Raw genomic sequence first — 24,379 nt, 5'->3', positions numbered from 1 at the left:
GCTGACGTAATGGTTTCTCTGTAGCAGCAATGTTTGGGTTATGGCTGGAGATAATGGGATGCATGTTAGCCAATAAGAGATTGTTGCTGTGTCTTGTGAGTCTGGAAAGATGTTGTTTTCATGGTCTTTTGTCGAGGAGAGATGAAGAGGGAAAACACGTGTGGAGAGAGCTGGTAGACCACTGGATGGAGTAGACTGGGGTCTGAGGGTCCGCCGGTCCGCGACGTTCGGAGGACACCGATGATGGAAGAATGACTACGTGAGCTCCAACGTGATTTTAACTTGACTTCGGGCCCTTGTTTTTGTTTATTTTCATTACTAATCCTGTATTCAGATTAAGATTCATAAAGTTCTATCATTTAATTGCATATGGTGTGCTGTCTGATATTTTGCATTGTGGGTTTGTAACTGGAGATACATCACACAGCATCCATACCAACATGATTACCCAGTATGGCGGGGCTGAAGGCTGATTCCCCTAGATGAACATGAGCTGGGCGAGCCTGAGGGTTATTTCTTTAAGGTTTATGATCCATCTGTAGGTCATTAAGACCACTTTCCCATCACATGGCCTAATAAGCTCCCCAAAACTAGATTCTGTTTCAACGACACCTCTGTTATTGCATTAATAATTTGCGATCAAATAATTCAGGTGTTTATTGCAGTTATCAATCAAACTTAATCAGTCTGAATATCAGAGTAAAATAACTATCTTGACATTTCCCATTTCAGTAGATTCCAATCACGTCCCAAATGTGGTCATGGCCCTTATGATAACTGATGGATCTAAGCATTTGATGTAAAGTGCAAGGATGCTGCTTACAGTGGAGTTAAACAGAATATTTGCTAATGTGCTTGATAAACCTTGTGTTTCTATTTACATTTTGAGCTGATTTATTTACTATGTGCTTCTGTGAAAAGACTGCCTTTTGGCAGCCCCTACTGCCAGGTTTACAACAGTCGCCTTCTCTAAAGCACAGATCGGATAAAAAATAAGAACAGTAATGTACTATGTGAACGCTGTCACCTGCAAGTTTGCCATGAATTTTCCTTGGAAGTGTACCCCCATGTATCCAGTGGAATATCAGATGATATAATATTGAGGAATCATTATCAGTGCAAAACAACCATTTGAGGAGAATTTAAACGCAAACAACAGGAATTCTGCAGATGCTGGAAATTCAAGCAACACACATCAAAGTTGCTGGTGAACTCAGCAGGCCAGGCAGCATCTGTAGGAAGAGGTGCAGTCGACGTTTCAGGCCGAGACCCTTCGTCATTTTTTCCAGAGCAGGCAGAAGACCAGGGCGGGGTGTCCATGAAGAAGAGGAGGGTTGAAGACGGGAGAAGGGGTCATCGGTTTTTTCCAGAGCAGGCAGAAACGAGGGGTCTGACGAAGGGTCTCGGTCTGAAATGTCGACTGCACCTCTTCCTACAGATGCTGCCTGGCCTGCTGCGTTCACCAGCAACTTTGATTTGAGGGGAATAGCCACCATAATTATCATAGTACATTGTTGTAACATTTAATATTAACATGGCAGATATGTGAGTGCTCTACAAATTGTGAGAACACATAAAACAAAAGGTTTATGGCTAGACATATATTTTAATTCATTTTTACATAGAACATGTGGTGAGCCTTAATGACTTCTCACCAAATTGTAGAGGGAGAAAGGAATGAATTGAGGAGAAGTTTGAGGGTGGTATATTAGGACTGAACCTAAAAGTTGAATGGGCTGAGAAAATGATGGATAAGGGCAAAGGAAATTGATGATGAAATGATGGACTTGAGGCGGGGAGATAATGGGAATCAGTGAGGAGATGGCAGAGCGGGAAGTGTTCTGATGGCTAATGTTGTCTGATCCAGTGTAAAAAGTGAGAGGCTTTGATAGTCTAATGAACCTCGAGTACGATGTTGCCCATCAACCAGTGTGGGACAGCTGGCATATCATGCAAGTAGTGTTAGTTAAATGATGCCTGGCCTGGCCCACTTTTGAGAATGATTACCAGGAATGTCAAGTGGAAATGGGAAATTAACATGGAATAACAAACTGTTCTGGAAGAATCTTCTCTGCGGATTCCCTGGCAATCACCTAGTTTGGGATAAGTAAAGCAGAACCATGCTGTAACCCTCCAGTTAAAAAAATACAATCACAAAAGTGATGTAAGGAGGATCACATTACATTCTGAGGAAGCACAGTGTAGGCATGCAAGATACTTCGTAAAGGTTAGTGATTAGATCCCTGATAGGATTCTACCACATAGTGTGAAATATCTTGAAGATTTGAATCTTTGGGTTGTTGAGTTATTTTAGTCAAATGTTGTGGGCATTCACTTTTTCTGTTGAGTGAAATGCAATATTGTTCAAATAATTAATGCTGATATCTTTAAACTCAGAATATTATTAGATTCACGATATATTACAAAAATCATTAACATCTGCCATGATATAATTTCTATAGTTGCTACAATCTGCAACAGTTTATATAAGGTAAAATCCAGGGCCCAATATCAGAATGATTATATTCTGCAGTAAAGATGAAAGGAAGGGAATTCATGACATGTAGAAAGTGGGGGTGGTAATAGATTGCAATTTAAGGCAGCTGGGAAGATAAATGAGAGATTAAAGGTGAAGTCATTGAAGCTACTTTAATATGTGTACCTGGAAATATATCTCTTGTCAATTAATTTTAATAAAATTAACCACAATAAATGCTGTTCTTTAACATAAATGTAAGATATTTTAATCTCAGATTCAGAGCCACAAACTTACAGCCAAGTGCCATTGGGTTATGCTGATGTACGGCACTGTTATGGTGAGTCAATCGATTCTGTTTCTTTCTGAATGAAAAATTCAGAATGAACAGAAAGATACAGAACTTTTCATAATAGTTTGTGGAGAACGAGGACTGCCTGTTTGTATTTGGTTGAAATTGGGACTATAGTTTGGTTTCTATTGTGTTTCTGTTTTCACATCTTATATCATTCAGGAAGCCCTGCAAACATTGTGTTTTGGTAAAACTATAGGCTCTCAGACCAACTCAATAAGACAGAAAGACACAAACTCTAATTATCTGCTTAGGACTACAAAACGATAATTATTAGGACAGAACAGAGCAAGCGTTAAAGTACTTATCTAGGTGTGCAAGAACCCTTCGCACTGTTGCATACCTCCCACTTGATCCGTGGCATTGTTCATGACCAGCCCATTGGTGGTGCCCCAAAAAACTACCTCCACGTCCCCCGACCACTCCACTTTTAAACCCTTTCCACCGATATGAAACAGAGCAGTAAGTGGATCAGCACATAGCACCATCTCAAACCACCAAATCAGAATTAATCACACTCCTGTGTAACAACTAACTTTCCTTTGGTTGTTTTAATAGTACTGCATTCTCATGGTGTATTCCCTTAGTAGTAATCAAAGCTCCTGCAGCTAGTTCTGGTACTTCAAGGCCACAGTGGTGGTGAGACCCTTTCACAATCCACCTCTTGTATATCGCAACCCCCCCCCATTACATCTGGCCCACAGGCTATAATACATCATCCGCCATTTTACAAGCAAATTGCAGAAGTTCTAATCATAAAAGCAAAATGGCTACAGTAACAGCCCAATGCACTACAGTGGCCCAGCAGCCTCCTGGTGCTCCAAAGAGGCATCAACTCCTAGAAGCACCACCCACTGTGTATTGCCAAACCCCTGGTGCCACGATCTCCCCCCTCCCCCAGCACGTTGGTTGGTTGTTGTACGCATACCATCCCCAATCCTCTTCCGTTTTCACCTTTCTACTTTTGGAGGGAGGGGGTCAGATATTGCCAAATGCCAGGATATCGGGGAGCCTCCCTGACCTGCAGGTCTGGAGTTCAAAGTCCACTTGCCATGTCTGGCCTCCACCCACCCACTGTACCTCTCCACATTTGTGCCTGGGGTCCCACTGGCCATCCCCTTGGCTTCACCTGCTGGCATGCTGGATAATTCGCTGCCGCTATTTTGGCTTCATGACGTGTCAGCACCACCCCTTGGGCCTCTGCTCATTTCCTTACTCCTTCCACCTCTAGGTGCCCACTGTTCTGATGTGCCCGCACAGCCGAACAACCCCGATCTTCCTCCTGGGGGTTCGCTGTAACTGTCATTATCCCATCAGCTCTATCAACAGCAGCATTGTGTGTCTCCTCCGCCATGTCCCAAGAAGTGTGGGCATCCACATTGTAGAAGGTGATCTGCCACTGCCGGGCACTGTCCCATATGTTTTCCCAATAGGATCATCCCCAAGGGTGCCGTCCATATCTTCCAATTTTGCCCATGCTATCACTTGATGGAGAGCCTTTGTCCCCTCCTCAGCAGTGTTCCACTCTTCTCAAGATTTTAAATCCCAGTGTAACAGGAAAAGATATTTGACTTTTACTGTGGCTGTTACTCTGTCCCACAAAGAACTCTACTCCCCACTCCTCCTTATTCTTACTTCAAAACAAGTTTGCTTTCTATAGCACCTGCCAGAACCTTTGCTGACTGTGCCAAAATGTTTTGTCAAAACAATAGATTCTCAGACCAACTCAATAAGACTGTAAGACACAAGCTCTAATTATCTACTTAGAACTACAAAACTAAGTTTATCAGGACAGATCGGAGCAAGCATTAAAATACTTATCAGGGTACGTGCAGGCCCCTCTCACTGCAAAACACCTCTCTCTCAATTTGTGGTGCTGTTCAAAACCAGCCCGTTGGTGGATAAAACTACCCTCGGTAAAACTACCCCCAAACCCCCTGACTGCTCTACTTAACTACAATTTCCACTGATACGAAATGCTGCAGTAAGTGGACTGATACATAAAGTAGCACCATCTCAAACCACTGAATCAAAACCAATCATCACTTGTCACCACTCTTCACCTGTCATTGAAAGTGGGCATGTAGGTACAGCAGGCGGTGAAAAAGGCGAATGGTATGCTGGCATTTATAGCGAGAGGATTCAAGTACAGGAGCAGGGAGGTACTACTGCAGTTGTACAAGGCCTTGGTGAGACCACACCTGGAATATTGTGTGCAGTTTTGGTCCCCTAATCTGAGGAAAGACATCCTTGCCATAGAGGGAGTACAAAGAAGGTTCACCAGATTGATTCCTGGGATGGCAGGACTTTCATATGAAGAAAGACTGGATGAACTGGGCTTGTACTCGTTGGAATTTAGAAGATTGAGGGGGGATCTGATTGAAACGTATAAAATCCTAAAGGGATTGGACAGGCTAGATGCAGGAAGATTGTTCCTGATGTTGGGGAAGTCCAGAACGAGGGGCCACAGTTTGAGGACCGAGATTAGGAAAAACTTCTTCACACAGAGAGTGGTGAATCTGTGGAATTCTCTGCCACAGGAAACAGTTGAGGCTAGTTCATTGGCTATATTTAAGAGGGAGTTAGGTATGGCCCTTGTGGCTACGGGGGTCAGGGGGTATGGAGGGAAGGCTGGGGCGGGGTTCTGAGTTGGATGATCAGCCATGATCATAATAAATGGCGGTGCAGGCTCGAAGGGCCGAATGGCCTACTCCTGCACCTATTTTCTATGTTTCTATGTTTCTATGTAACACCCCTGTGCTGAACTAACTTTCATGCTTCCAAGGTTGTCCCTATAGTATTGCATTCTCATGGTTGTATTTCCGTAGTAGTAATCAAAGCTCCTGTGGCTAGTTCTGGTATATTCATGGCCACAATGGTGGGGATGCATTTGATGAGCACAAAGATGAACCTTTTACGATACAACTTACAAGTAGGTAGTTGACCTGAAACTGATGGAGCACTTTGTACATGCAAAGTAGAGTTCCATGCATGGGAGGGGGGAGAGGGGGCTTTGGGGTTCTAACATTTTCCTGCCATTAATTCTTTAGGGGTTCTCTTCTGTTTTCGAGGATGTTTGCAAAGAGTAAGAATTTCAGGTTGTATACTGTATCCATTGTCTGATATTAAAATGGAAAATGGAAGCATTTGAATTTAAAATTCTGATACATTTGGGCTGTGTATGTATCTTAGCCTTCCAGGGAGTTTAAACATGTGTCATAGTTGCTCAGCCTAATTTACAAGGTGCTGAGAGGTCCAATGAATAGTTGCTTAAAGCAATAGAGTTTGTACTGGACCTACACTGAAAAAAATGTGTTTTGTAATGATGTGACCCGCTAACCAGCTTAATGAGAGTAGATATGAGAGTGAGAGTTGATACAGGAGTGCTAGAAAATGAGGTTGGAGAAATAATAATGGGGGCCAAGGAGATGGCAGATGAACTAAATGAGTATTTTGCATCAGCCTTCACTGTGGAAGACACTAGAAGTGTGCCAGATATTGAAGGGTGTGAGGGAAGAGAAGTGAGTGCAGTTACTATTACAAGGGAGAAGGTGCTCAAAAAGCTGAAAGACCTAAAGGTACATAAATCACCCGGAGCAGATAAACTGCCACCCTAAAGTCCTGAAAGAGGTAGTGGTAGAGATTGTGGAGGCATTAATAATGAACTTACAAAAATCTTTGGACTCTGGCATGATACCAGAGGACTGGATAATTACAAATGTTACTCCACTCCTTAGGAAAGAAGAAGGCAGCAGAAAGGAAATTATAGACCAGTTAGCTTGACCTCAGTGGTTGGGAAGACTCTAGAGTCAATCGTTAACGATGAGGTAGTGGAGTACTTGGTGAAACAGGACAAGATAGGACAAAGTCAGCATAGTTTCCTTAAGGGAAAATCTTGCCTGACAAACCTGTTGGAATACTTTGAGGAGATTAGAAGTAGGATAGTTAAAGGGGATGCAGTGGATGTTGTATATTTGTACATTCAGGAGGCCTTTGACAAGTTGCCACACATGAGGCTGCTTACCAAGTTAAGAGCCTATGGTATGATAAAAAAGGTACTGGCAGATTGGCAGGATGCAGTGAGTAGGAATAAAAGGATCCTTTTCTAGTTGGCTGCCAGTGACTAGTGGTGTTCCACAGGGGTTAGTGTTGCAACAGCTTCTTTTTCTGCTGTATATAAATGATTTAGATGATGGAATAAATGGCTTTGTGCCAAGTTTGCAGATGATATGAAGATGGGTTGAGGGGTAGGTAGTGTTGAGGAAACAGGTAGGCTGCAGAAGGACTTGGGCAGATTAGGAGAATGGGCAAGAAAATGGTAAATGAAATACAATGTTGGAAAATGCATGGTCATGCATTTTGGTAGTAGAAATAAAATGTGCAGGCTATTTTCTAAATGGGGAGAAAAATCCAAAAGTCTGAGCTGCAAGGGGACTTTTGAGTCCTTGTGCAGAACAGCCTAAAGGTTAACTTGCAGGTAGAGTCAGTGGTAAGGAAGGCAAATGAAAATTTAGCATTCGTTTTAAGAAGGCTAGAATACAAGAGCAAGGAGTGATGCTGAGGCTAAATAAGGCTCTGGTGGGGCCTCACCTTGAGTATTGTGAACAATATTGGGCTCCTCAACTAAGAAAAGATGTCCTGGCATTGGAGAGGGTTCAGAGGAAGTTCAAAAGGATGATTCCAGGAATTAAAGGGTTATCATATGAGGAACGTTTGATGGGTCTGGGTCTGTACTTGCTGGAATTTAGAAGGATGAGGGGTGATCTCATTGAAACCTTTTGAATGTTGAAAGGGCTACATACAGTAGATGTGGAAAGGATGTTTTCCATGGTGGGGGAGTCTAGGACAAGAGGGCGCAGCCTCAGGATAAAGAGGCATCCACTTAAAGCAGAGATGTGGAGAAATCTCTTTCGCCAGAAAGTGGTGAATTTGTGGAATTTGTTACCACAGGCAGCTGTGGAGGCCAGGTCGTTTGGTGTATTTAAGCCAGATCTTGATAGGTTCTTGATTGGCCACAGCATCAAAGATTACTGGGAGAAGGCTGAGGAGTGGGGCTGAGAAGGGGAAAAATGGATCAACCATGATTGAATGGTGGAGCAGACTCGATGCGCCAAATAGCCTAATCCTGCTCCTATGTCTTATGGTCTTAACATAGTTGGCAGCCAACATCCTACTTTCCTCCTGCTGGTAAGCTACATCATTTGTTGATGGTAGAATTTAAAGTGATGTTCAGCCCAAATCTGACTCAGACTTGCAGGGCACAAACTGGGAGGAAAGGCAGTTTCTTTTCTGACATTTTGGATCTTAGGAAGAAGACAGACTACTCTGGTAATGCGCCAATGTAATGGGAAAGGTTTATCAAAAGCACCCTCTGGTAGTTGAGATTCCTTAGCACCAGCACATGCTCATAAAATTACTCCGTTTTTATTTAAATATTATTTTGCCATCCAGTAGAATTAAGAGATAGCCCTTTTCAAAATAAAATGATCAATTATTTTCAAATTATTACACTCAGAATAGAATAACAACACCATGTCTGCAATAAGATACAATGATGGGATGATCTGAGGTCAGCTGATCTACTGGCCATTGCTTACCCTGGTGTGCAGAACTTGGCCACTGATAGCATCCAAACTGTGGACCCACCAAGCTCCAGCAACAGCAAACAAGTTTGCTCCCTCCATTGGTACTAGGTTGTAATGTGAAGGCCACTCGTCTGGCACAATGTTGCATATGCTTCTTTAGCTCAATTAGAATTAGAGTGCTCCTAGCATTGTCATCACTAAGGGTTCTATTTAATATTTCAGAAGCAAAATACCAATCCCACAATTGTAAAAGATGTTTAGTTGTCCTCTCTCACATGGAGAAAGCAATGCGAATATGTGGGCAGCTCTCACCAATTAACAAAGAAATTACATACAATACTTGAGTCTCAAATATGTTATTTTAGAGTGTAGTAGAATGGATGGATGATTTGTTGACTCGATTACTTTTGAGAAGATTGTTTGGGAAAAATGCCAAGTTCTGCTGTAAGAAAAGTGCTTGCAGCAGTTTACTTTTCCAAGCCTGTAGAGATATGATTGCGTTGCTATATTCCCAAATATCTCCACTGCATATTTAACTAAATCCAAATCAGTAAGACCAGAAGACACAGTAGCAGAATTAGGCCATTCAACCCAACGAGTCTGCTCCCCCATTCCATCATGGCTAATCCCGGATCTCGCTCAACCCCGTACACCTGCCTTCTCACCATATCCTTTGATGCCCTGACTGACCAGGAAACTACCAACTTCTGCCTTAACTATACCCACAGACTTGGCTTCCGCCGCAGTCTGAGGCAGGGTATTCCACAGATTCACTACTCTCTGGTGAAAAGAAATTCCTCCTTACCTCTGTTCTAAAAGGTCGCCTTTTAATTTTGAGTTTGTGTCCTCTAGTTCTGGATACCCCCACCACAGGAAACATCCTCTCCATATCCACCCTATCTGGTCCTTTCAACATTTGGTAGGTTTCAAAGAGATCCCCCTGCATTCTCTAAATTCCAGCGAGTATAGGCCCAAAGCTGCCAAACACTCCTATATGTTAACCCCTTCTTTCCCGGAATCATCCTTGTGAACCTCCTCTGTTCTCCCTCCAATGATAACACATCCTTTCTAAGAGATGGGGCCCAAAACTGTTGCCAATACACCAAGTGCAACCCGACTAGTGCCTTATAAAGTCTCAGCACTATCTCCTTGCTTTTATATTCTATCTGCCTTGAAATAAGTGCCAACATTGCATTTGCCTTCTTTACCACAGACTCACCTGTAAATAAACCTTCTGGTAGTCTTGCATGAAGACTCCTAAGTCCCTCTGCACCTCTTATGTTTGAACCTTCTCCCCATTTAGATAACACTTCTATTTTGTTCTTTTTAACAAAATGCATTATTATACATTTCCCAACACTGTATTCCATCTGCCACTTTATTGCCCATTCTTCCAATTTGTCTAAGTCCTGCTGCCATCGCATTGCTTCCTCAGCACTACCTACCCCTCCACTTATCTTTGTATCATCCGCAAACTTTGCCATGAAGCCATCAATTCTATTATCTGAATCATTGACAAACAATGTGAAAAATAGCGGTCCCAATACCATCCCCTGAGGAACACCAGTAGTCACTGGCAGCCAACTAGAAAAGGGCCCTCTATTCCCACTCACTGCCTCTTGCCTGTCAGCCATTCCCCTATCTATGCCAGTATCTTTCCTGTGATGCCATAGGATTCTATCTTGTTAAGCAGCCTCATGTGGCACCTTATCAAATGCCTTCTGAAAATCCAAGGAAACGACATCCAGTGCCTTTCCTTTGTCCACCCTGCTTGTTACTTCCTTGAAGAACTCTAACAGATTTGTCAGGCAAGATTTCCCTCAACAGAAACCATATTGACTTTGACTTATTTTATCATTAGTCTCCAAGTACCCCGAAACCTTGTTCTTAATAATAAACTCCAACACTCTCCCAACCGCTGAGGTTAGGCTAACTGGCCTATAATTTCCTTTCCTTTGTCTTCCTCCCTTCTTAAAGGGTGTAGTGACATTTACAATTTTCCAGTCCACTGGAACCATGCCAGAATCAGGTGATTCTTGAAAGATCATAGCTAATGCCTCTGCAATCTCTTCTTCAGAACTCTGGGATGTAGTCCATCTGGTTCAGGTGACTTAGCCACCTGCAGACCTTTCAGTCTGCCTAGCCTTTGTCCTTTGTAATAGCAATGGCCCTCACTCCTGCTCCCTGACACTCATGGACCTCTGGCATACTGCTAGTGTCTTCCACAGTGAAGACTGATACAAAATACCCATTAAATTTATCTGCCGTTTCCTTCTCCTCCATTACTACCTCACCAGTATTATTTTCCAGTGGTCCAATAGCAACTCTCAACTCCTTTTACTCTTCATGTAACTGAAAAAAACTTCTGGTATCCCGCTTTATATTATTGGCTAGATTGCCCTCATATTTCATCTTTTCCCTTCTTATAGCTTTTTTAGTTGTCTTTTGTTGGATTTTAAAAAGCTTCCTAATCATCCAACTTCCCACTCACTCTTGCTACCTTATATACCCTTTCCATAGCTTTTATGCAGTCCTTAACTTCCTTTGTCAGCCACAGTGGCCTACCCCTGCCATTTGAAAACAACTTCTTCTGTGGGACATATCTATCCTAGTGAACTATTTCCAGAAACTTCAGCCATCTCTACTCTGCCGTCATCCCCACCAGTATCCTCCTCCAGTCCACCTGAGCAAGCTCCTCTCTCATGCCTGTGTAATTCTCTTTATTCCATTGCAATACTAATACACGTGACTTGTGCTTCTCCCTCTCAAATTGCAGTATGAATTCAGTCATATTATGATAACTGCCTCCTAAGGGTTCTTTTATATTAAGCTCCATAATAAGATCTGGGTTATTACACAATACCCAGTCTAAGATAACCTTTCCCTGTGTAGGCTCAAGCATAAGCTGCTCCAAAAAGGCATCTTGGCATTCAACAAATTTCCTCTCTTGCGATCGGACACCAACTTGATTTTCCCAATACCCTCACATATTGAAGTCCCTTATTACAATTGTGACGTTACCCTTATTACAAGCCTTTTCCCTTTGGAATCTCAACCAGACATCCTGCAGCTCCAATTCTCTTACACGATGTCTAAGGTGCTGCATCTCGATGCACCTGGTGCAGATGTGGCCATTAGAGAGGCTGGTAGTTTCCCAGAAATCCCATATCTGATATCCAGAACAGAACACTGAAGATCACTTGTCCTAGTCCAACCATGTAACCACATAGCCAAGGAAGCTCACCAGCACCTTTACTTTCTCAAGAGGCCTGCCACCGGTGACCCACACCAATGTTTATAGATGCACCGTAGAAATCATCCCATCCAGGTACATCGTGGCTTGGTATGCTTTGCTTGAGTGTAAAAAAAACTACCGAGAGTTGTGGCCACCACTCAGCACATCGCAAAAAATAGCCCCTCCTCCACACTACTCATTGCCTCAGTAAGGCACCAACATGACCAAAGATACACTGGACATTCTCTCATCTTCCTCCCTCCCATTGGGAAGAAAATACAACAACTGGAAGCTCGTATCATCAGGCTTAAGAACAGCTTCTATCCCACTATCATAATTCTATTAAATGGACTCCTTGCTTGATAAAGTAGAATAAGGTAGCTGCTGTCTTGTCTTCTTTTTTAGCTGCCTCAATAGGTCAATAGGTTCTCAGAGATCTTGACACCCAGAAACCTGATATTTCTCATTCTCTCCACTTTTGATCCCTTTGTGAGGATTGGTTTGTGTTCCCGCATCTTATCCTCAGAAGTCCAAAATCAGCTGTTTGGTGTTGCTGAAGCTGAGTGCAAGGTTATTGCTGCGACACCACTCAACTAACCTGTATATCTCATTCCTGTACACCATTTTGTCACCATGTGAAACCCTGCCAACAATGGTTGTATCATCAGCAGATTTATAGATGTTGTTTGAGCTATGCCTAGCCACATAGTCATGGGTATAGAGAGTAGAGTAGTGGGCTAAGCACATATCCCTGTGGAGCACCAGTGTTAATTGTAAGCGAAGTAGGGATGTTATCTCTAATCCACACAAATTGTGGTCTTCTAGTTAGGAAGTTGAGGATCCAGTTGCAGGGGGATGTACAGAGGCCCAGGTTCTGTAGCTTTTTGATCATGACTGTAGGGATGATGATGTGAAATGCTGAGCTATAGTTAAAATGCTGAGTTATCTTACTAGTCAGAAATAAAAAAAATGATTTTAATACATTTTTATTGAGTAGTTCAGTTGACATTAAGTTATAGCATCAGATACTTGAAGGAGCTGTTAGTTCGAAGTAAATTTATTATGAAAGTACATATACAATATTGAGATTCATTTCCTTGTGGGCAATCACAGTAAGTACACAAAACACAATAGAATCAATGGAAGATTGCATGCAACAAGATGGACAAGCAACCTATGTGTAAAAGGCAAACAGACTGCAAATACAAAATTAAAGAAAAAAGAAATAATAATAATAAATAACCAATCAATAAATACCAAGAACATGAGGTGAAAAGTCCTTGAAACTCAGTTCATAGGTTATGGGAAAAGTTCAATGATGGGACACGTGAAGCTGAGTGAAGTGATCCCCTTTGATTCTGATCCTTGAACTTTTGATCCTGATGATTGAGGAATAATAACTGTTCCTGAACCTGGTTCCTGATGACAGCAGCGGGATGTCCTGTATGATGTGGGTCCTTGATGATGGATGCTGTTTTCCTGCGACGGCACTCCATGTAGATGTGCTCAGTGGTGGGAAGGGCTTTACCTGTGATGGACTGGGCTGTATCCACTACTTTTAGTAGGCTTTTCCATTCATTGGTCAATAAATGAAAAATTAATGTAATGGGCATAATTTATCAATATTTTAGAATTTTGGTGTCTGAATTTTCATAATTTACAATAGGTGAGTGAAGTATTTTCCATCATTAATTGTCATTTCTATTAATGTATATGAATAATTAATTTTACTTCCAGCTTTCATTCCCACATCAATGCATTCACTTGGAAAACCTAATCCACTAATAAGGCATGGGAAGCAAGAATCAAATGTGGTTTACATGGTTGGACCAGGGTGGTCTATTGGTGATGGTATCTGACACTCTGCTTGTAACTGAGGTAAATGCAGTAATCCTCACCACATTTGAGCAGTGCTTGGATGTGTGGAGCAAAAAGAGAAAATGCTGGAAACACTTTGTAAGTGAAGAACCATCTATAGAAATCTCTTGCAACCGATGCTGGCTGACCTTCTGAGTGATTATGTTTTTATTTCAACTCTCCCGCATCTGCAGGTTTTGTTTTTAGTTTTTAGTCATTTGAGAGTTGTATTTTCAGTGCTGTGATCTACAAAGCTATAGATCAATTGCTAGAAAATGAAGTTAGATTGCGTAGCTCCTTTTGAACTGGCAGAGACATGATAGGGCCAAATGATCTCTTTCTTTATCAGACAGTTTCCTTGATTAACACTTAACTTTGTTTCCCCTTGTACCGTAACCAGAGGTGATCAATAAAAGGCTAACAATGGTAGAGACTTGAGTTGGTATGCCTTAAGGGCACTTCAAAGTTCAAAGAATATTTATTATCAAAGTGCATTTATATCACCATATACAACTCTGAGATTTGTTTTCTTGCAGGCATGCTCAGTAATCCAAGAAACATAAGACCACACCCAACAGGACAAACAACCAATGTGCAAAAGACAACAACTGCAAATGCAAAGGGAAAAAGGAGAAAATAATAATAAATAGATAAGCAATAAATATTGAGAACATGAGATGCAGGGTCCTTAAAAGTGATTCCATAGTTCAGTGATGGAGCGAGTGAAGTTATCACCACTGCTTCAAGAGCCTGATGGTTGAGGGGTAATAACTGTTCCTGAACCTGGTGGTGAGGGTCCTGAGGCTCCTGTTCCTTCTTCCTGATGGCAGTGAGAAGAGAGCATGGCCTGGGTGGTGGGAGTCCTTTTTGGTGAGTGCTGCTTTCTTGGGAGAGTGCTCCATGTAGATGTGCACAATGGTGGGGAGGGTTCTACCTGTGATGGACTGGGCTGTATCCATTACTTTTTGTAGGATCTTCTGTTCCAGGGCATTGGTGTTGCCATTCCAGGCTGCAATGTAATCAGTCTATATACTCTCTACCACACATCTATAGAAATTCATCAAAGTTTTAGGTGTCAGACTGAGCCTTTGCAAACTTTTAAAGAAGTAGAAGTACTGCTGTGCTCTTTTCATAATTCGACTTTCAGCCTGGGCCCAGGACAGCTCTTTTGAAATAATAACGCTGGGGAATTTAAAGCTGCTGACCCTCTCCACCTCCGGTCCCCTGATGAGAACTGGTTCATGGATCTCCTGTTTCCTTCTCCTGAAATCAATAATCAGCTCCTTGCTCTTGCTGTCATTGAGTGAGAAGCTTTTGTTATGGCACCACTCAGCCAGGTTTTCAATCTCTGTCCTATCTGCTGATTTGATTCAGTCCAAATTGCCACTCTTCTCTGAGCAATTTGCTGACTTTTGCTTTATGACTCTGCTGGACAAGGAATGACGTTTGGCTTCAGATGTGAATTTCTGTTAAACCAGTATATTTGTCAAGACTAGGTTTTGCTGCTGGGTCCTCTTTGCTTCCTGAAAAGAAGTACTTAATGTTGTTCTCTGATCATTTTCTCAAACATCCAAAGGCGTTTATAAAGGAAACTTTTGAGACTCCTTTCAGCACTCTCATGTGAAAATCCAGCTTCTGCACCACTCTGCTGATAATTAGTTTCAGCAAATTGTCTGAAAAATTTGTGTACCAAAGACAGCATCTTCTTTTAAGGAAGAATTATCAGGACCTGTCTAATGGTGTGTATGAGTGATTTGTTCTCAAGAAAAGAAAATTGATATGTTATGCAGATCTATTCCAGCAAAATCAAGTCATTGAAAGTTAATGTTATAAAAAGACAGAAAACTGTGACTGATGTTCACGCCACCTACTGCATTGCAGTAACTTTTCTATAATCTGCCTAAAATACAGCAAACAAATACAATTTTTAAGTTAATTTTCAAACAATTTTGATGTCTATTTCCAGAGATACAGGAAGACTTATATTTCTGAAGCATTGCCGTGCAAAACAAAACGGAAAATCACCAGTGCTGAGGTGACCAACCCTAAAGCCCAGTAAAAGACTCGAACAAATTAACCCATTAGCATCCCTTCTGAGCAACAGTCCCTCCAGACGGTTCTCCCGCTGCAGTAGATTGTAAGTCAGAGAGAGAAACCGGTCTTCATGAGAAATCAAATTATTTGTAGCCTGCAGGCTGGAGATTCAGTGAATAGCTTTGGATTACCAAGACTGTTTCATACTCTATTTCTTTTATTGTCTGAGGATTTAATGGGTCTTATTTTTCCTCTCTCCTTTGTCATTTACAATGTGTTTTAATAAATGGTGTTTATATATATCCCATAAGCAAGCTACTTTTCAGGAGTGCCCAGGTATAAAAAATGATGCAACAGTCTGGGTTTTTCCATACATACATGCACACACACACACACACACAAAGAGTGTGCAAGTGCATATTGATCTAACCAAACTGAATAGAGATTGAAAATGGTGAAGTTCAATGCCAACATATTGCACAGGACACTTTATCTGTATGAAAACTACATTGATTGGAGATTTGATATAGCATAATAAATCAATCATTGCTGTATTCAATCACATCATGTGACAACTTCAGTAGTAGACAGACTTTAAAATGCTCCTTTCCATGCTGGTGGCAAAGAAACATAATCCATAAAAATTACAAATTTATCGAACTGTCAAATATAGATGATGCATTTTCGCAGTTGGATTGTCTTCAAATATTGCATTGGTGAAGATAAATATATAAGTGTGTTGCATTCGGGGCAATAGAAATGTAGACCTGAGTTGCAGTGAGGTAACATTACTAATACATCAGTAAGCGTGTTGGTGAATATAAGACTGGTGTTTTATTTGAATGCAAATAATATACAGAGCAAAGTAGTCGAGCTTATTGCACAGTTAGAAATTAATGGGTACGACATTGTGGTTGTCTCAGAGCTATGGCTGAAAGAAGTTCACTTCTGGGACCTAAATATCCAAAGATACACATCCTATTGAAAAGACTGATAGGTGGGCATAGGGTGGTTCTGTTGGTTAAAAAAAAAAGAAATCAAATCCTTAGTAAGAAGTGACATGGATCAGAAGATGTAGAATCCTTGTGGGTAGAGTTAGGAAACAGTCAGGGTAAAAAGACCCTGACGGGAGTTACGTACAGGCCTCTGATCAGTGGCCAGGATATGGGATATAAATTACAATGGGAAATAGAAAAGGCATGTAAAAAGAGCAGTGTTACAATAATCATGGGGGATTTCAATATGCAGGGATATTGGGAAAATTAGGTTGGTGCTGGATCCCAAGAGAATTTGTAGAATGCCTATGAGATGGCTTTGTAGAGTAGCTCGTGGTTGAACCCTGTTGGGTAAAGGCATTTCTGGTTTTGGTGTTGGGATGTTCTGAAAGGGCCACAATAGATACTGAATAGATACCTTTCTTTCTGAGATCATTGCCACTGTATAAATCTGTTACATATGATGTAATCTCACAGTCGGTAGTATATACCTTACATTGCAGAAATACCAGGATTGGTGGTGGTTCTCAAAGATGAGAAATAACTTAATGATATGGTTGTAACACGCGTAAAATGCTTGAGGAACCTCACAGGTCAGGCAGCATCTATGGAAAAGAGTAAACAGTCGACATTGCGGGTTGAGACCCTTCAGTGGGACTGCTGCCTGACCTGCTGAGTCCCTCTAGCATTTTGTGTGAGTTGCTTAGATTTCCAACATCTGCAGATTTTCTCTTGTTTGATAATGATATGGTTATTGAGTTAGTATAATAAGGTCAAGTAAACAGAGTAGATGGCATGTAATAATTTGTGGATCAACTGTTGTTTACTGATGTCACATATTGACATACAATACACACACTCACGCTCACACACTCACTCTTATTCCACTATTAAAAAAAGATCATGGCTAATATGATTCTAAGCTTTGTCAACTTTACACCCTTGCTTTTCAAGTATCTATTTCAGCTTCAGAATCACAATTGCAATAAAAATGGTAGAGGTATGTTCGTGGTCTTCTGCTGCTGTAGCCCGTCCATTTGAAGGTTCAATGTGTTGTGTGTTCAGAAATGCTCTTCTGCAACAGTGTGGTTACTTGAGTTACTATCACCTCCCAGCGTGGCCATTCTCCTCTGACCTCGCTCATTAACGAGATGTTTTCAGGCTCAGAACTGCCTCTCACTGGATGCTTTTTGTTTTTCACATGACTCTCTATAAACCCTAGAGCAGCCTTTCTCAACCTTTTTGCCCTGGAGGAATCCATGATATAATTTTCAGGTCTTAGGGAGCCGCTGCATAAAAATTATTATATCTCCAGCTCACAGTACATTAGCATGATCAGTAAAGTCTAGATATAATAATCAAAAATACAATTGTCAAGACTCTTTTGAGTAGAGAATGGATTTTTAGCAACCTTTCTTGAAAAAAAACATAGTTTAGCTTACCTTTCTTGAAATTAATCTTTCTTTCCCCTTTCATAAATCTTAAAAAAGTCATAAGGCAAACATAATAAATTTCTGTTAAATAACTGGTTTAAGCCAAAATGGGATTTAATTTTTTTAAAGGTAGGCTCAGTAGATTTAATTTAAATGAATGTTGTCAATTGATTTTAATTGATGCTATTTACAACATGAACATGTATTGACAATGTTGAACTGTAAAGTTACTAAAAGCCATAAGCCAAAGCAAAATGATTACAAATATAGCCTAAGACACAATTTTATACAAGATTTTTGGAAAAAAATTCTTACTAGTGACATGATCAGGCTCAATTATAGGCCTAGCATGTGAAACCTGTACTTGTTTATTTGCTGCACAAATACTCAATTCTGGGTCAAACTTGAGATAAGCAATCACAAATTTCAGTTTGAACTGAAATGAGATGATTTCTATCTTTGCTCTTAATGCTTGTTAAACAAGAAAAAGCTTGCTCACACATGTAAGAAGTTGAAAACTGCAGCAAAGTGTTCATTGCTTTCCTATGAGTGGCAGGATACTCTTCTTTTACAGAAATCCAGAACTTCTCCGGGGCAGGTCAGTAAATCTTATCTTGAGTGCACAATCAGACCGCAGCTCTTCACTCAAAGTCTAAGTTCTCAGGCTGAGCAGAAGATTCAGAGAAACGGTCCCTCACCCAGTCATACACTTGTGTTGAAAGGGAGGAAAAATACTGTTCAATTTCGTTCTGCAGTTCTTCCAGGTGGTTTCAATAAGACTCTGATATCCTTCCTCACTCTCAAGCCCAAGCAGCAGTGGATACAGTTCAAGATTTCCTTTTGCAACATGATTTTTCCAAAGATTCAGTTTACTTTTAAATTCAAGAATCTTGTCACTTGAAGTGAAAGCATTTTCTCTGGGGCCTTGCAGGAGCTTGTTCAACTAGTCCCTGTGATGAAAAATGCCTGCTAAGTAGGCTAGTTTCTGCAGCCTTTCTTCATCTTCAAAGCATTCAGCAAAGTTTGGCCTACTATTTTCCTGAAAGTACTCCTGCAATTCACCTTTCAGCTCAAACACTCTGTTGAGAACTCTTCCTCTGCTAAGCCACCAGATTTCTGTATGTAGCAGACGATTGGTGTGTTCTTTGTCCAAGTTTTCACACATTTTTTGAAACATTCTCGAGTGAACTGGTCATTGTTTAACAAAGTTAACTATTTTTGTAGCATCATCCAGAACATTTTTCATTTCATCTTCAAGAGTTTTTGACCTCAGCACCTCTCTGTGAAGAAAGCAGTATGTTGTGACGTCAGGATTTGATTTTTTTACAAGAGAAACAAAACCTCTCGTGGAGCCAACGACTGATCGGGCACTGTCTGTACCAATGCCAACACAGTTCCTCCAAGATAGACCTTTTATTTTCAGATATGAAGACAAAGTAATAAATATATCTTGCCCTTTGCTTGTTTCAGGCAGCACTCTGCAACAGAAAATACTTTCTTGAATTTCACTATCATTTACAAATCTTACAAATGCTACAACATGACATTTATTGGTGAAGACTATTGACTCATCAATCTAGATAGGGAAGCTGATGTTTTTCAGTTTATCACACAAATCCTCTTCAGCATCATGTGACATGTCATCAATACTTTGACTTATCGTACTGTTTGAGAGTAAAACCTTTTCAGTTTGTCATACTGCATCTTGCCCTATTATTTTACATGGTGGCATTATTAGGTTCTCACCAACTGTGTGACTTCTCTTTTTCTGGGTAATAAGTGCTGCTACTGAATAACTGAACTTCCTTTTACTGACTGTGACTTTACTAGCAAAAGCTTTACTCTGTTTTGAGATTCCAATAGCTGTTTAAAATAATTAGCACTTTTACGTGTCATATAGTTACGTGTCTTTTTAGTTTTGCTGGAGCCATTGCTGCATTTGTAAGTTGTTTGCCACAGACTAGGCACAATGGAATAGGACAACTTGGATCACCAGTCCATTTAAAACCCATTGATAAGTAGCTTTCATTGTAAAGACAGACTTTTTTGTGTCCATTGTTGCACTAGTGCAGTGAAATGACTCAGAAGATTGTAATTCTTCATCATTAACCTCATCAGAATTGTCTGTAGGCCTAGGTCTAGAATCTTCCCCTTCAAACATTGCCATATTGGACTTTCTGATATGTCTGTAAAACACAGGGATTAATAAAGTACCCTTGTGTATTTTACACAGGGAGAGGCTGACGTCACAGACCAAGCTGGGTGAGTCCATTCAATGCTGGGAAGACACATTTCACACTCCTCATCTGTCTACCGTCCTCCCTCCAGACTCAACCAAATAAACACAGTCCTACTGTGCATTGCCAAACTTGGCTGAGAGATCTCTAACAGTTTTGCTAATGGCACTGCTCAGCCACCGCTCACCACTGTGAGTGCTAGCATCGCGAGTTGTACGAAGTTCAAAAGACGACGGTTTTTTTTAAAATCACGATCTTTCACGGAACCCCTAGTGACCTCTTGTGGAACCCTGGTTGAGAAACCCTGCTGTAGATACTGTTGTGAATGAAAACCTCAGGAGATCAGCAGCTTCTGAGATACACAGAGCACTCTGTCTGGCATTAACATTCATTCCACGGTTCAAGTCACTTAAATCAGATTGCTTCCCCATTCTGATGTTTGGTCTCAACCTCTTGACTGTACCTGCATGCTTTTATCCATTGAGGTGTACCTAATAAAGGGGTCACTGAGTATAAATTTCTTGAAACACATCTTTAAAAGAGGATAGCTTACAAATTCGATCATGTAGTTCTGCTTTTTTCAATGTAGTAATATTGAAAATCGAGTTAATTATAACTATTTCCATGTTGTTTTGTGTTTCCTTGTCCAAATAGCATTGTCAAATGGTAGTATTCCCTGTTCAATGATCCCTTCTTTCAGATTTTAACATAATATACTTAGAAATTAATTTCCTCAAATCCAAGCCAAAAGGTGCTTCAAAGTTGAATATTGGTACAGGTGTCCCCTGCTTTTCAAATGTTCACTTTACGAAACTTCACTGTTACGAAAGACCTACATTAGTTACCTGTTTTCGCTAACAGAAGGTGTTTTCACTGTTACGAAAAAAGGCAGTGCGCGATAAAAGGCAGTGCGCGCCCCGAGCAGCCAAGCTCCTCCCCCGGAACTGCATTCTAGCCGGCATTGCTTAAACACGTGCCTGTGAGCAGCCGTTAGCAAGATGAGTTCTAAGGTATCGGAAAAGCCTAAAAGAGCTCGTAAGGGTGTTACACTTAGCGTAAAACTAGACATAATTAAGCATTTCGATCGTGGTGAATGAAGTAAGGGCAAAGTGAGTTTGGCTTGTGGAAGTCGACGGAGATGATGTTGAAGAGGTTTTGGCATCCCATGACCAAGAACTGATAGATGAAGAGCTGATGCAATTGGAAGAGGAAAGGATAACAATGGAAACCGAATGCAGTAGCGAACGGTCCGAAGGTGAAGTCGTCCAGGAACTGAACGTGAAGCAGCTGTGTGAGATTTTCGCTGCAATGATTGCAGAAAAGTACGACTTTAATTTTGAAAGGGTACGTTGGCTTAGGGCATATTTGCAGGATAGTTTGAGTGCTTACAAAGAGCTGTATGATAGAAAAATGTGCGAGGCTAAGCAGTCGAGCATAGTGTCATTTTTCAAGCCTTCCACATCAGCCACAGCAGACGACAAACCTCGACCTTCGACATCGAGGCAGGCAGACATAGAAGAAGATGGCCTGCCTGCCCTGATGGAAACAGATGACGATGAGATGACACCCCAGTGTCCCACCACTCCAACCTCCAGGTCGCAGACCGATACTGATCCGTGAAGCATGCAGTGGTGCAGCGGTAGCCGGGACGCAGCCAGCACATCTTTAAGAAAAAAGCCGAAATAAACAAGCTAATTAATTAGGTGCCACCCGGCACGTAATTAATTAGCTTGTTTATTTCGGCTTTTTTCTTAAAGATGTGCTGGGTGCATCCCAGCTACCACTGCATTCTCCGCAGATCGGTATCGGTTCGCTGCTCGGAAGTTCGGGACCACTGCACCACCCCAAGCTCTGACGACTCAGCCTAACACACGATCATCAGTGTGCTCGGCGCTGTCTTCCCAATTCCAGTAAGTGATACTACACTGTACGTACATTATTTCTACTTTATATAGGCTGTGTATTTTTATGCGTTATTTGGTATGATTTGGCAGCTTCATAGCTTAAAGGTTACTGGAGAGAATGTTTCTGCCGAGAGCGCTTGCGTGAGATTTTCGCTACGGAGAACAATGCGGCAATGATTGTAGAAAAGTATTTCTACTTTATATAGGCTGTGTATTTATCATATCATTTTTGCTTTTACTATATGTTACTGTTATTTTAGGTCTTATGTGTTATTTGGCATGATTTGGTAAGTTATTTTTTGGGTCTGCGAACGCTCACAAATTTTTCCCATATAAATAAATGGTAATTGCTTCTTCGCTTTATGAAATTCCAGCTTACGAACCGTTTCATAGGAATGCTCTACCTTCGGATGGTGGGGGAAACCTGTATAATTCTGAGCACAGCAACATTGCACACATTTCTGGGTGTCTTTATTACCCACTATGAAACTTGGTGTCTGAATTCTCAGTAAGAATTTTGTTTGTCTGAGCAAACCTGTTGTTCTGATATACTTTCTGATATTCCCAATCCCGAATGATGTCACCAGTAGCACAAAACTAAAAATACATTATCATGAGATTTTCAACCTCCATATTTTGAAAAGTCCTTAAGGCTCTTAAAGCCAGGGGTTTAAAAGGAGCTTGTCCCCACTACCTATTAAATGATCCCAATGGCATGTGTCTCGAACAGCTTCTGACAACCAAGTCCAGTTCCTGGCCTTCATGTGCAGCTTAGCTACTAAGCCTTGCAGAACCATTTCTACTGACAAAAGGTCAATTACTGGCTCCTTCAAACCAGTCGATCCGGGCAGATGGGGCTCATTGTTCATGGTTGGCAGCTCATCTAGGAGAAGAAAAACTCTGATCACAAACCTCTGCTGCCCTGTGTCTATACCCACTCATGGGTAAAGATTCAGGTGTAAACCCCGAGGAAATATCCGGAGCTGGATCCCTCAGACAGTTCTATGTTGAGTTCAACACTGGCTGGCAATTCCTGTGACACTGCTGATGCCAAACTGTATTGGTCTGTCCCATTTTTTTTTAGATTCATCAGCTGTGTGGAGAGGGGTAGCTACATTGGCAACAGTTTGCTGTCCATATCGTACTGCCCTGGCTTGCGTATCACTTAGACAGCTGGGACAAAACATTAATGGTTGACCCCAACCTATGGAAGTGGCTGAAGTTTGAAAAGTCACACAGCTTATTTACTCACCGTAATGGGTTGGGTTGATCAGACACAAAACATCCAAACCAATTCGGGTGTCCAGGAAATGGGTATATGTGTACAATTACAATGTAGTAACAAGCCTGATTTATTATTATAACACAGAAAGACCATAAGACATGGGTGCAGAATTAGACCATTTGGGCAGTCGAGTCTGTTCTGCCATTCAGTCTTGGCTGATTTTTATTGTCCCTCCTCAGCCCCACTACCCAGCCTTCATCCCGTAACCTTTGATGCTGTGGCCAATCAAGAACCTACAACCTGGCCTCTACAGCTGTCTGCAGTAACAAATTCCACAAATTCACCATCTTCTGTCTTAAGAAATTTCTCCACATCTCTGTTTTAAATGGATGTCCCTTTCTCCTGAGGCTGTGCCCTCTTGTCCTGGACTCCCCCACCACGGGAAACATCCTTTCCACATCTACTCTGTCTAGGCCTTGCAACGTTCGAAATGTTTCATTGTGATCCCCCCTCATCCTTATAAATTCCACACTAAATGCTACATAGTAAGTCAGAAAGATTTCCATAAGGATTTCAGGGCTCACAACTCTCAGCTGGCACTTGATTGCCGCTGTTGTCGGGTGAACTGCGAATTCCGCCTCCACCCTGCGTCTGTTCTAGGTAACTGTCGATTGTGATCCTAGGTCTAGATGAAGTCCCAGGAACTGAGTGAGAGGTGCCTCAGTAAATAGGGCTTCCTTCCACAGGCATTGAGAGACGTGCAGAGACAGATACATTCTTTGGACTTTTGTTCTCATGCCACTAGTGCCTGAGGCTAAGAATCCAGAGGCCATTAACATACCTGTAGTGTAAAAATATAACCACTATTAATGAATATTTAACATATCTACAATGTTTAACGTGTACAGGTACCTAACATGCTGCAGGCTCACAAAGAGATAGAGTGTCACTTACAATTGTTCAGACTTTAATATTTTGACAAAATTAATACATCACAACACTTCTGTCAGTGTTTAAAAAGCCAACACTAAATCCACTTGTGTCAG

At 41.3% G+C, this 24,379-nt stretch overlaps 1 protein-coding gene across 8 annotated transcripts in view; it reads left to right on the top strand.

Annotated features, from left to right (window-relative positions):
• The window catches only part of c1h8orf34 (chromosome 1 C8orf34 homolog), a 364,640-nt gene that overhangs the window by 37,054 nt on the left and 303,207 nt on the right, over positions 1 to 24,379 (top strand). Inside the window, exon 1 of one of the 8 annotated variants that reach the window (XM_072254387.1) lies at positions 221 to 259. The exons of 6 other annotated variants lie outside the window; for them this stretch is intronic. The gene's annotated coding sequence lies outside the window, so the exon portion shown is untranslated. Of the gene's footprint in view, positions 1 to 220; positions 260 to 15,632; positions 15,643 to 24,379 lie in introns of those variants that run through there. One more of the 8 variants, XM_072254304.1, reaches the window with a different exon arrangement.

This window comes from Mobula birostris, chromosome 1 (assembly GCF_030028105.1).
Source record: "Mobula birostris isolate sMobBir1 chromosome 1, sMobBir1.hap1, whole genome shotgun sequence".
Taxonomy (NCBI): domain Eukaryota; kingdom Metazoa; phylum Chordata; class Chondrichthyes; order Myliobatiformes; family Myliobatidae; genus Mobula; species Mobula birostris.
This window is presented reverse-complemented; position numbering and strand designations above follow the sequence as displayed.